Consider the following 13160-nt stretch of genomic DNA (forward strand, 5'->3'; position numbering starts at 1 on the left):
CAAATACAAGGCCTGGCAGGGGCCTGGGGACAGTGACAGGGTCTTCCTTTACTTATAAAATGGTGTTCTTCCAGTCCAGTGGTTCTCACCTGGCTGCACCTTAGAACTACCTGGAGAGCTCCCTAACCTTCTGATTAATCTGGTCTAGGACGGGGCCCAGGCAGGCCCCTTTCAAAAATAAGTTCCTCCGGGGATTCTCATACGCAGCGAGGGTTGAGAACACCGAGACCATCTTCAAACAGAAACAAGGAACGGGAGAAGGACAGCTAAGGGTGGAAAGGGTGCTCGAGGTCAAGTACTGGGAAGCAGAAGAGGAAGGGGTGAGGACCCTCCCAGCCACGGCTCCCAGGGGCGGGGAGAAGGCCAAGGGCGGGAAACTAGTGGGACTGGTGGGCTTAGAACTGGGGAGGGGCAGAGGCAGGGGCGGCTCGGCTCGCAGATCAGGTGGGATGGGGTGAACCAGACGGATGAGATTCAGCGGGAGCTAGGATTTCAGGGGAGAGACAAGCCAACAGGGGGACATGGAGGGACAGCCGCTGGCAGCTGGTCGCGGGGAAGCCGAGGAGGCAGCCTCGGGAAGGCGGTTAAATGGGGCTCGGAGCTAAGACCTCGAGACTCACTCGGAGGAAGTGGGGAGCAGCCCACAAGGGATGTCAGGGCGTGGCGCAATGGGACTCGGCGGAAGAAACTCCGAGACGCCGAGGGGGCCGTTCGGTCACACGGAGACACACGGAAATCCACACGCACAGGCACGAGCGTGCACGTGGCCACGCGCGAGCACACCAACGCTCCCCCCCCACCCCGACCCCGTGCACACGCGCCCGCGGCACACGCGGAGGCCCTGGCTTTCCGGGCGAGAGAGGCGACCGCCGAGCCGAACCGCAGCCCGGCCCGGGAGGGCCCTCCCCGCCGCGCCCCTACAAAGGCTTGCGCAACAGGCAGCGGTTCTGGCGGGCGCCCGCCGCGCTCTGCCCCAGCCCGGCCGGGCCCGGCTCACTGGCGGGAGCGGGAGGAGCGCCGGGGAGGAGGGGGCGGCGAGGGGTGTGTCCCCGCGGTGTGCGGGCTCGGGAGGGGCGGGGCGGGGCGAGCGCGGGGGCGGGGCCGCGGCGCGTATAAAGTCGCTCTCCGCTCGGGCATAAACAAACCTAGCCCGGCTCGCCGCTTGGACGCCGGAGCGCACGCACAGCCTCACCGCTCTCTTCCGCGCCCGCTGGCCGCCGCGCCTCCAGCCGAGCTCCGGCCTCTCTTGCCTTCCTCCCTGTACCTTGGGTAAGCCCGACACGCTCTTCCTGCGGGGCAGGGAGGCGTCGATCGCCCACGGGTGCCGCCGCAGCCCCTGGACCGCCCTTTGTGGTCCCCGAGCGGCAAGTGCGTGGCGACCCTGCGGCGCGGGGAGCAAGGAGGGGCTTTGGGGCGCGGCCGCCGCTGGAGTGGAGGGGTCGGTTAGCGAAGAGGAGGAAAAAAGATCCCCGCCCACCTTTCCCCAGCCGGGAAAGTGGGATCCTGAGGGTCGGGGACGGCTGGAGAGCCGGCCGGGGAACACCTTGATCGCGCTTCCCAAAGGCACCCCGGAGTCACGGCTGGCGTCGCAGGCCTGAGGGCGCGCTGGAAGGGGGAGCCGGAGGAGGGCCTGGGAGAGTGCGTGTGTGTGTGTGTGTGTGTGCGCGCGCGCGCGTGTGTGTGTGTGTGTTGGGGCGGGGTGTGTCCTCGGAGTGGGGTGTCTGGGGAAGCAGGGCTTGAGCGCGCGTGTGTAGAAAGGAGGCTGGTAGGGACCGCTCGAGCTGAGGCTGGAAAAGGGGCCGTGGGTGTGTCTGGTTTCCAGACTGCGCCCCGAACCGATTTGCATCCGAGGGGCGGGGGCCGATTCCGCCTCGAAGCCAGGGTGGGGTGTGTGCGCGTGTGATGGGAGGGGGAGGGTCCGAGTGTATCTCGACGCGTGCCGTACGCGCGGGAGCCCGGGTCCGCCAGCGCCGCTGGGCCGGGTGCGCACCCCGAGGTGGCCCGGGGTTGGCGCTGTGGCTGCGCGGGAGAGGTGGCCTGCTCCAGAGGGGTCGTGTGGGCAAGTGGCGGCCCAGCGCTGGCCGGGGCTGCGGGTGGCGTCATTTTCGCCTCCGCCCACCTCCCCCGCTCGCCTGGTCTCCCAGCCTCCGGGACCCGCCTCTCCGGCCCTCCGCGGGGAAGAGCAGCTGGAGTTGCTCCGACGTTCCCAGGAGATCCGCGGTCCCTGATCCAGCCTGGGGCCGGGAGGGCAGGGCGTGACGAGCGAGGTGGGCTGGGGGTGGGGTGGGGGGCGACAAACCGCCTCCGTCGCTTTAGTGACTGAAGCCCGGATTTAGTGGATCCTTTCCTTACCCGCCCCCCGTCGCCCCCGCCCCCCTCCCGGAATTTTCCCGTCTGTCGCCTCTGCTGTCAGATGTCCCTGTGGGTCAGCGGCAGCACCCGTCTGTGGCTGGGAAGAGGGAGGTGCCTGGCAGCCAGTGGGGGAGGGCCCAGGCTCAGCCCTTCCTCACAGATGTCCTGGCCACTTGGATTTGTCCGCTTCCTTTAAGTTCCTGGGGAAAGATTGAAGACTCAAAGAGAGTTCAGCCCGTGGCCACACTGGAGAGCTTTATTCTCTTCGTCGCGTCCATCGGCCACACTTACTGTTCTCAAAGAGCAAGATATCTAAATACAGACCTGTGTTCTCGCTGTGAAAATGCAGTGTCCCCGCAAACCCTCCAGCCGTGCCTCCTGTACCGAAATTCGGCGTCGGTACCGGCTTTCGCTAACGTGAACTGAAGTAAGCAAGGTACAGAGAGAGCACATCCCAGCACCTGTTTGCAAGGGGTTCACCCATTGCGGGGACAAGTGCAGGGAAAGGGGGGGAAGTGCTGATGTGGCACCTGGCATGGGGGGGGGGTAGGTGAGGAAGAGGTGGAGGTGATCCCGAAGTGGAGGGGGAACTGCCAGAGGGACCCTGCCCTGGTGTAAGGGGTCAAACCTATAAAATGCCCTCACCTGTGACTTGTTAGTTTTGTGGGACTTTGTCCCCCACAAGAGGCTGAGAAGGAAGGCTTTGCCTCCCTCGCCCTGCAACCTGATGATACCTGGCACTTGAGAGGAGTTCAAATCCATGCACTGAATGAATTGAGTGGCTCCTTCCCTCTGCCCCATTCCCCTCTAATGTCCCGGGTGGGGTCCCAAGCAGGCAACTGACCTTTGGGGTGGCCGTGTTGGATTTGGCTTTGCAGAGAGACCTTGGAGCGCCTGTTTGGGGGTCTTCTCTCCCCCAGAGGGAGATCTCCAGGCGCGACATGCAAATTCAGGATTACTTACTGTCGGTCTGATAATTTGGAATGGAATGAAAAACCCACACAAGTTCCTCATCCAACTTCTGCCCGTTTTACAGATGGAAACTGAGGCCCAGAGATAGGGTATGGCTTGTCAAGGCTTAGCCAGAGCTGGAACTTCACCTTCCAGACCCCTCTGGTTGGGACTGAAGGTGGTGAAAGGGGTTCTTGGTCTTGATGTTGGCCCCTCTGCCGTGAGGGGGGAGGAAATCAATAGGATCCTCACTGAGTTTCTGGCGAGGAAACTTTCCGGGCGGAACGTGGTCATCCTTTATTTATTTAGTGTAAATCAGATTGTTCTTGAGAGCTTAGCAGAATCAGACTAGCGAGCAGGGGCTCCCGCTGAATTCTGGCTGCCCCCTCCAGGTTGGACCTTAGATCTGAACAGAGCTGGGGAACCCTCCCCGCCCCACCAGGCTCATGAAACTTCCTGGCCTGAGCTTGCCTTGGCGTGGCTGGGGAAGAAAGATGGCATTGTGTTTTCCTGGTGGCCCAAAGCTTCACTTCTTTCTTGGGACCCAACTCTGGAGAATCCCATCCAAGGCGTGACTCAAAGTGGCTGTGCCTCGGGGAAAGGAAGCCAGGATGATGACTCAGCATCTAAGACTCTGGTGGGGAGGAGGCCTGACTCAGGCTGGGAGGGGGTAGAGGGGCAGGGCTCTCTCTCTCTCTGTCTCTCTCTCTCTCTCTCCTAGCCCTCCACTGCATCCCTGCTTTCCCTTTCGTCCCTGGGAGAGTTCTGCCTGAGCTGTATTGGCTCCACTGAGTAGATCAGAGAAACGAGGCTCAGAGAGTTTAAGGGACTTGTTTGCGGCCACCTGGCTGAAAGTGGGAGAGGCAGCTTTGGACCCAGAGAGCCAGACTCCCAAGCGTCTGTTCTTTTTCACGACAGCATGTTGGGGTGACCGGGAAAAGCTGGAATGAAAGGTCCAGAGATGCAGACGGGAGCTCCCTGCCTCAGTTTCCTCTCCGGTAATGTGGGAATGACAGACCATGTCTAGTGGAGACCTGTAAATGTTAATGGAGTTAATCCACATACACAGCTGAGAGTAGTGCCGGGCATGTGGGAACGCCATGTAGGTGTTTGCTGTCGATGATATCCACAAATTACATTTCTCAAGGCATTTCCTTGGCAATCAGTGTCCGGGACTTTTGTCCCAAGCTTACCCATGCTAGTGAAAGTGCCTCCAAGTGCTGAACTCATGTTTTGCTTCTTGAAGCTCTTCCAAAAAAAAACAAAACAAAACAAAAACTAAGCTTCTGCAGACTGCATAAAAATGTGATGAGAACCTTGTCCGAAATGCAGATTTCCAGGCCCTGCGAGTTTGGGAGGGGCCAGGAATCTGCACCTTTTCAAAGTTCCCTGCACTGGATTAGAGGGAGGGAGTAACGAAGGCAGCCAGGGTTGAGGACGTCTGCTCCAGAGCGATGGGCGGGAGGGAAAGGAAAGGAGAGGCCACGTGTCCCCTGCTCCTGTGTTACCAGACCGGGGGACTCCATAAACAGCCCTTACCTGGCTAAGGTGCCTTGTGGTTTCAGTGTTGTCACCTCATTCAGTTGAAAGATGGGAGACATTCTTGCCGTTTCTCAGGTCAGAAAACTGAGGGTTGGGCAGGTGACCTGTGTGTCTCGAATCAAGCGAGTGGGGTCCTGTTCCAGGTGAGCTGCCCTGGACCTTTCCCCTACCAGTGTCGACCTTTCCCACCCAGACCCTTCTGGACCTGTTTTTGAAGCATGTACTTGGCTTCCTGGATTTGTTTCATGCTGCCCTTCCTACCTCCCTGATCTCAGTCGGGGCCCAGGCCTGCCTGTCTCCTTGTTCTTTCTGTTTCCATTTGGAGACCAGAGATGGATGGAAGGCAGCGTCTGCTGCAGAGCTGGAGGTGAGTTTCCCGATACTCTCTTGGCCTCCTCCCACACCAGCCCAGGCTTATTGGAGGTGGGTGCGCGGAGGGACTGGGGCACTTTGGGTGCGTGTGGAGCCCAGTTCTCCAGGGTGGGTGTTGTGAGAGGTGAGGGAAATCGGGGGGGTCTGATTTGGCATTACAGAAGGGAACAGATTACAAATTCAGGTCCATGAAGGGACTTTTCTGTGTCCAACCTTTGCCTTGCCATCTTACATTTACTAAAGACCTGCCCGCCCCCTACCTGCCGGGGCTCTGCCTCTAGGCTTTTCCAGTCTAACAGGGTGTTCCTCCAACTGAGCCCATAGGAGATGAGGCTCATTAGCCCTCTGGGGGGCCTTGAATGGCCTGCTCAGGGGTTCATCTTTTGTTCTGTAGTTTTTCTCTCTTAAGTCTGTGGCAACCTCAGTATACGTGGGGATGTTTACACCTGTGTTCAGCTCTGCTTGAAGAGATGGATGGGGGCCAGGACTCCATCCTGCTCCCCATCTAATCCTAGCTTTATTCCCTTGGCTTTGAGAAGATTCTGAGCAGCTCTCTGGGCACCACCCACATGTGTGTTTGAGCAGCAGTCTTAAGAGGTATTCAATTCTGCGGACTCCCAGCTAGGAACCCTGGCTTCCTCTCCTCTCTCTTTCTAAGCATTGAACTTGCCTCCTTTTCTCCAGAACGCCCTTCCTGGCCTTCCCCTCCAGGCAGGCTGGCATGCTGGGGTGGTGCCCTCCTTGGATCATTCTGGGCTGAGTCTGCTTACCTTTTTCCTGCAGACTTAGTAGGCACTTAACGTTGATCAGAAGAAGCCCTCCATTTCTTAAGGAAATAACTTGGGCCGTCTTGGTGTAGGAAAGATTGGAAGGCCATCCAGAGTGTAGAAGCAGCGAGACCATCTTGGGGAAGGATCCTGTCTGTGTGGCCATCATGCCATCTCTGGAACAAAGGGTTTTGTAGGAGGAATCTACATCCTTGCCCTGTGCTGGCATTGGTTCCGTTGGTGTGCGTTTGACAAATTATCTCACGGACCATCTGGTGCAGCTTGTCCCTCAGATTTGCAGAAGAATCCTTGAATCCTACCAGTGTCCTCCTTTGGACTTGCCATCGTTCTGCTTGTCCCCGCAGACAGTCTTCTCTCTACCAAGCCAATTTATCGGGCTGCCAAAATTCTACTGAGAACCTTCAGGATGATCCCCGGGGGGTGTTGCAGAGAGGGGGTGGGTGCCGCTGGATTGCGAACCCCTCCCTCTTCCTGCTCTATGTCCTGGACCCTCTGGCTAGTTCTGTGCTCTGGTTGAACCCAGAGAGGAGGTCCCACTTCAGCTCTGGCCCCGGTACCTGTGGAGTGAGTGCAGCAGGGGTTTGCCTTGTTTGGGGAGATTCCTTTTTTGTTTTTTTTTTGTTTTTGTTTTTGTTTTTGTTTTTGTTTTTTGGTATCAAACGATTCCTTGAATGCCTGCTGAGTTTCGGGCTCCATGCGGAGCAGGAAGGGGCCCTCCAGGAATTCCTAGTCTGGCTCTCTCCTCCGCGTGGCAGTTGAACCCTTTTATTGACTTTGAGAACCCTGTTCTCGACTTCTGTTCCCCTAAACTGGAGAGCTCTCTTGAGGGTTCAGGAAGTCCATCCGTGTCACTTACTAGGTTGATTACATAAGAAGAGCATGGAGAGTTAAGGCCACCAACTTCTTCACCCTCCCAGAGCCTTGGGTTTCAAAAGGTCCAGAAAATCTCAAGAGGACCCGTGAACTGCCTTGTAGGTTGATATCAAAACCTCTCTGGCAAGAAAGAACGGTATGCACAGTAAGGCAGCGGTTTCCAAGGCATACCCCAAGGCTGCTTTCCTTGAGGTTAATGCAGGCATGAGTCTGTTCTCTGGAACCTTCGGGAATTGCAGTAGTCGGGGAAGATGCTGTGCCTAACAGCAGCAGCACACATTGATTTCCACCCCCCCCCCGCCCCCCTTTTAAATTCTGTCCTATAAAGAGCCCAGTGTGCTGGAAAGAACACCACTTTCATGTGGCTTTGAAACCAGGCGTGTTATGGAGGGGACAAAATCTGGGCCAGTTGCTGACATTCCGAATCGATGCAAGCTTGCGAACACTCCCCCCTGGTCGGCCTCTTTCTCTGCTTCACTACAGGCCTCCGGGAGCCCGCTGTCTGCCCGCCCCTGCCCCCCACACTTGCACCCACGTGGAAAGAGTGGGTGCCGGCCTTTAGGAAGTCATGCGGGCCTTTGCTTTGGAGCCTCAGGCTACCCCTCTGTAAGCTGGGGTGACAGTATCCACCTTCTGCCAGGGACCTCCGTGAGCAACAAATAGAACAGTGAAGCGAACACTGTTTCAAAGTATCGGAATGGCCGAATCAGCAAGGCTCCTGGGGGAGAGCTAAAACGGAAGGCTTTCTAGGGGTTGTGAGGCAGAGTAGGAAGGTCTAGGGCACGGACTCCGTCCAGAGCCCGGGCCACTCATCGGGGCTCGCTGTGGGACTGTGCAGGTGGAGGAGAAGCTCGTGACTCCCTCGGCCGATCCACATAGGAAAAGCCTCCCAGTTCATCCTTAGGACGTCCTGCCTGGACAAAGGGTGGGTGTACAGTATTCCTGCGTATTGAGGCCAAGTTGACTTCAAGGTCAACTTTCCCCTTTAACCTGTGCTGGCTTGTTGCTTGGTGACTTGGGGCACATTTCTGAACCTCCCCGTGCCTCAGTTTCCCCATCTGTCAAATGGTGCCCTGACTGACTCCTAAGCCAGTGCTCCCGCTGCCTCGTCAAGGCTTTCGAGAGTCACGGGCTCTGTGTGTCCCTTCGCTGCCCCCGTGACTGGTTAACAATTCTCTCGAGGCCTCACATTGCCTGAAATGGCCTCTGTCCACTGCCCTCCCAGGCCCCCCGGGGTCATGTTCTTCTCTCCTCTGGGCCAATGCCAGTCTTGGCTTCCCTCGGAGCCCACGAGGTCCAACTAATTGCTGACTGTCTTCTGGGTCTATCGAACCGGAAAGGTATTCGCCCAGCTTTCCTTGGGCTGTCGTTACTCATTGACGGACGTTGCTGACGGAGGGGAGACGTCCATGGTGGTGCATTGGGTCTGATCGCTGGAAACCCACGTGGCACTTGCTGCACTTCCGTGGGGTCCCCCTCCCTGCTGGGCCTGCTCTGGGCCTCACGGGTGTAGAACACACAGGCTGGGTCCTCCCAGATGTCCGCGGGTCTCCGTGGCGACCGGGAAAAGTAAATGCACTGATGAATTAAGCAGCTACCCCCTTGTCCGTGGTGTCAGTTACGCGCGGTCAGCTGAGGTCCAGAAGCAGATGATCTTCCCTCTGACAAAAGGTCGGAAGGCCAGCAGTAGCCTAACGCTATGTCACCGCGCCTGTGTCACCCCCCCACCCCCCGCCCTCACTCCATCTCTTTCTGGAGGCCTTTTACCACCTTCTGTCATCATAAGAGCAAGGGCAGACGCAGCTCAGTAAGATATTTTGAGAGAGAGTTCGTACTCACATAGCTGTCGCAGTATATTGTTACAGTTGCTCTATTTTATTACTAGTTATTGTTAATTTCTTACCACGCCCAGTTCGTACATTGCACCGTATCATAGGTGTGTGTCTGTAGGAGCAAAAGGGGTGTAGAGGGTTCGGTACTATCGCGGTGCCAGGTGTCCCCTGGGCAGGGAGGGGGGATCTTGGAACATACCCCCCCCCCCCCGGTGGGGAAGGGGGGCCGCTATGCTATGTGCCAGATTCTACGTTCCGTTATTTAACTTAAGCCACCCTGCTACTTTCTGGGAGCCAGAATAGTACCCATTTCACACACGAGCAAACTGAGGCTACGAGGCCAGAGAACTTGGCGGGGACTGTAGAGCTAGTACATGATGATTCTGCCCCCAGCTCCCGGTGACCTTTCACTTGTCTCTGGGGGGTTTCCTCCAAATTCCTTCTGGGGAGAGCGGGTGGGAAAGGAAGAAGCGGTCCAGTGAACGGGGCTGGCAGCGGGCGCTGTGGCCTGGAGCCGCGTTGCTGGCCCTGAGGGGGGGCGGTGTTTAGCAGAAGGAGATGTGTCCTGGCCTAATTCCCTGTCCTGAGGGTTGGCTGTCTGTGCTTCTTGGAGACAGGGATGGCGGGTACCACACATCCATCGTCATGCAAGGTGGGGCTGGAGGACTGGAGGCCGGACCGCTGGGCTCCCACTCACTGTGTCCTGGGTGTCCTTGCCCTGTCCCCCTGTCTGCCAAAGGACCGCCTTGGCCCTTTCCAATCTGACACTCTGTTTAGGGGCTTTCCAGGCGGTGGTGGAGACCGGCAGGACCTGGCGTCCAGCCCTCGGCCTCAAGCCCAGGGAGGACCCTGCAGCACCAAGCGGGATCTCGGGGAGCCTGAGGGGAGTGACCCCTGAGTGTGGGCTCCCGGTGGCTCCTGGCAGGGGGAGGCAGGTGGGGGCGCTGGCCAGAGCACTGCAAACCAGGCCACCTCCTCCCAACCCCCACCCGTCCCTCCCTCCTGGCGAAGAACATCTCGATCACCTGCAAAGCAGCATGGAACTGCTCTCCTGAACGAGCCGTGTGGTCTGGATGCTGTGGATTTGAACCCTGAGAAGAAACGGTTTTAGGAAGAAGGTGGTGGAGAGGTAATTGTGGGCATCAGAGGCTTCTGCCTCCCCGCCACCCCGCCTGCCACTGGCTTTGTGCCATTTTAGGACAGTCCCTCGACCCCTGGGGCTTTGGACTCCCCCTTGGTAAAGTGAAGGTGGTGACAGTGGTGGCCGTTGGGGGGATCCTGTGACTCTAGGAGAGCGTAGCCTCGTGGAGGGACAGGGCAGCCGTGCCTGCGCCTGGGGGGGAGCAGGACTGTGAGCTCGGTGGGGCAGGGCTGGGTCTGTTTGTTCATGACCTGTCCCCAACTTGTCACACAATAGGGCCTCGTCAGCGGAACTGTTACAGGTACGGTCACACTTTGCTCAGTGCTGGGCACACAAGAACCTACAGGAAGCAACCTCTGAATGCGTCACTGTTTCAAACTGTGCTTCCTGGAGCTCAGATGGTGTTTGAGGGTGGGCATGGGGGGCATGGGCGGTGGAGACCCACGGTGGGCTGGAGGAAGACAGGGGGGCGGCAGGCCCTTTCCCTGGCTTTATCCAAAGCGCACGTCAGCTTTTTTGTTGTTGTTGGTCTTTGCTAGATCTGTTTTTCTATGTTGAGCTTCCTTATACAATTTCTTCTAGACAAACGGGTTCTGGAAGAAAAGTGGGAAAAGTTTTTTGGGCTCAGGCAAAGGAGAATTGGGTGAAGGCTGGCCCTGGACTGGCCCAAGTCAGCAGAATTGGGCTGAAAGCAGTCAGCTGTCTCTCTGCCCCTGGTAGGCTGAGCCTGGCACAAATGGTGTTAGAAGCTTCCTCTGCTTTATCCAGTCTCCCTGCAGACTTCAGAGTCCCAGGGCACTTATGGATGTTCCTTGGTCTAGACCAGGGTGTCTCAGCCTCAGCGCTATTGACAGGCGGGGCCAGATAATTGGGCTCCTGTGCACTGGAGAATGATCGGTAGAGGACCTGGCCCGTCCCCATAAGATGTCAGTAGCATCTCCCCGTCGTGACCATCGAAAATGTCTCTGAACATTGCTCAATGCCCCCCGGGGGACAGAACTGCCCGTTTTTCTCGCGAAACACCGAGATAGTTCTTAGCGGCCCCACCAGAGCCTCCCCACGGCCCCCAAGGGCTCTCAAGAGCAGTAATTCTCAAACACTCGATATGTAAGAGACCTGCCGCCTCACATGGGCTGGGAAGCTGAGTTGTAGGAAGGAGGAGGAGGTGTGGGGTAAAAGAGGCTTCACCAGGAGCACGGTTTGGAACCCGTGCAGGCTGGGATCAAACTCTCTTCTGTTCTGGGAGAGAATGAGGGAGCTCGTGGAGGCTGAGATGCCGATGTGATCACAGCATCTGGAAGCCAAGAACTGACCAGGCTGGACGGAACTATGGCATATGCTTGAGGCCGTATAAATGGAGGCTTGTTTAAAGTCACTTCACTCTTGCTGTTCAGCAATGATTTAAGAGTGAATTTAAATGCAAACATTACCGTTAAGCTGCATAAAACCTGTTCGTGTATTCCGCGGGGGAGTTGTGGTCCAACTTTGGGAATGAGATCGGTTAGGCTCCCTGTCCTGGGAGCCCACAGGTGGGGGGCTGCTCTGCCTGAAGGAGCCCCTCACACTCTCAGCGTGACAGGCCAACGTTGCCAGAGCCCTGGGCTTCTGGAAGGCTCCTTAGGCTGTGTAGGCGAGGTGTCCCACGGGCCAGGGTCTCGGGACCATGAACGCGCTGAATTAGCAAGGCCGACAGACCTCTGCTTTTCATGCCTCCTGCCTCCGAGCTGGCAGCTGTCCAGGAATGCTCACAAATATAAAACCGACTTTGTTTTCAGAATGTTCTGGAGCATAGACTCCAAAGGCTGCATAAAGGCATTCTTGTGGGGCTGGTTATCTACTGGGGAAAATCGTGCTGGGGCCCCAGACCAGAGCATCCCCGGGGATCCGCCCACGGAATGCCATGTGTTGGCACGGGGGGTGGGTGCAGGGTGGCCCCGGTGCTGTTGACAGCTGACCTCTGAGAGGTGCTTCACAATGAGACTCTCCGTGGGTTCTAGGAGCCGGGGCTTCAGAGGATTTAATAGGCGTGCGCGCTCTCTCTGGCCCTTACACCTCTGGGGTGTGGGGCACCTGGGGGGGCCAGGGCCCCACCCTGGAAAGTAGCAACGTGAGGGCTTCGGTCAGGCTGGTTTTCACCAGCTTTCCCGATTCTGGAGGTCTGGGCTGTGACCTGGGGGCCCTCCGACTGCCCTCCGTCACTTACACCTTCTCCCACCTCCCCCCGCCTCGGCCCGCAGCACCTGAACACATTCTGGCTTCTTTGTGCCTCGCCCTGGTGTTGGGGGCACTTCGTTCTTCTAGTCTGATTACGGAGCTCCAAGAATAAATGCTTATACCTCCCGCTTCCAGGTTAAGTTCCCAGAAGTAGGCTTGGTACGTGTCACCACCCAAAGTTGGCTCCCCAGGGAGTCCATTGTGGTGGCTTTCCACCATGCAGGACTCTGCCCCTGCCCCTGCCTAGCTCTGCGGAGGTCACCTGCCCATGTTAGAGCCAGGCAGGGACCTTTTCTGGCCCACCCTTCCTGCCCCCCCGGCCCCACCCCTGCCCCTACCCTTCCCTCCATCCTTTTCCCCCCACCCCTGCTCCCCATCCCTGCTCTCACCCCCTCCCCCTGCCCCCTCACCCCACCCCTGCTCACCCATCCTGCTTCCTGCATCCCTGTCGTCACCCTTCATCCCCCTCACCCCTGCCTCTCACCCTGCTCCCACCACCCCTGCTCCCCATCCCCGCTCTCACCCCTCCCCCTCCCCCCACACTTGCTCTCCCACCCCTGTCCCACTCTGCTCTCCTTTTCCCCCCACCCCTGCTCCTCATCCTTACTCTCATCCCCTCTCCCTCCCCCTTCCCCCCACCCCACATCTGTTCTCCAATCCCCACTCTCACCTTCCATCCCCTCACCTTCTGCCTCCCCAGCCTACACTCCCACCCCCTCTTGCCCACCCCCCTGCTACCTTGAAGGTGCTCCCCCCCCCCCAGAATCCCCCTGAATGTTCAATCCCATCAGACCCCTTGAGCTGGAGGTATTCCCCGGCCTGGCCCTGTCCTCGCCAGCAACGAAGCAGAGAGCCCCGCACACAGGTGGGCGTGGTGATGTCTGTCTGGCCACCCCCTCTTTGGGGCTATTCTGAGGATGAAGAGGGATGAAGCTTCGGCCAAGCTTGCAAACGGGGAGCCTCCTGGGACTTCCTCTCTTTTCGGCCGTCAACCTGGGGCTGCCTGACTTCGGGATCGGTGAGGGGTGCCCCCTAAAATGCGGCAAGGTGTAGTCCTGGTTGGTTATTTTTGCTTTTGTTGCCCTGGCCTGAAGC

General features: G+C 58.2%; 1 protein-coding gene across 3 annotated transcripts in view; it reads left to right on the forward strand.

Annotated features, from left to right (window-relative positions):
• The first annotated feature begins 1150 nt into the window (after window positions 1-1150).
• NDRG1 (N-myc downstream regulated 1) overlaps window positions 1151-13160 on the forward strand; it is a 55067-nt gene continuing 43057 nt past the window's right edge. For 2 of the 3 annotated variants that reach the window (XM_045453601.1, XM_045453602.1), the window contains exon 1: window positions 1151-1269. The gene's annotated coding sequence lies outside the window, so the exon portion shown is untranslated. Of the gene's footprint in view, window positions 1270-2543; window positions 2789-13160 lie in introns of those variants that run through there. The other variant, XM_045453599.1, reaches the window with a different exon arrangement.

This window comes from Leopardus geoffroyi, chromosome C3 (assembly GCF_018350155.1).
Source record: "Leopardus geoffroyi isolate Oge1 chromosome C3, O.geoffroyi_Oge1_pat1.0, whole genome shotgun sequence".
NCBI lineage: Eukaryota > Metazoa > Chordata > Mammalia > Carnivora > Felidae > Leopardus > Leopardus geoffroyi.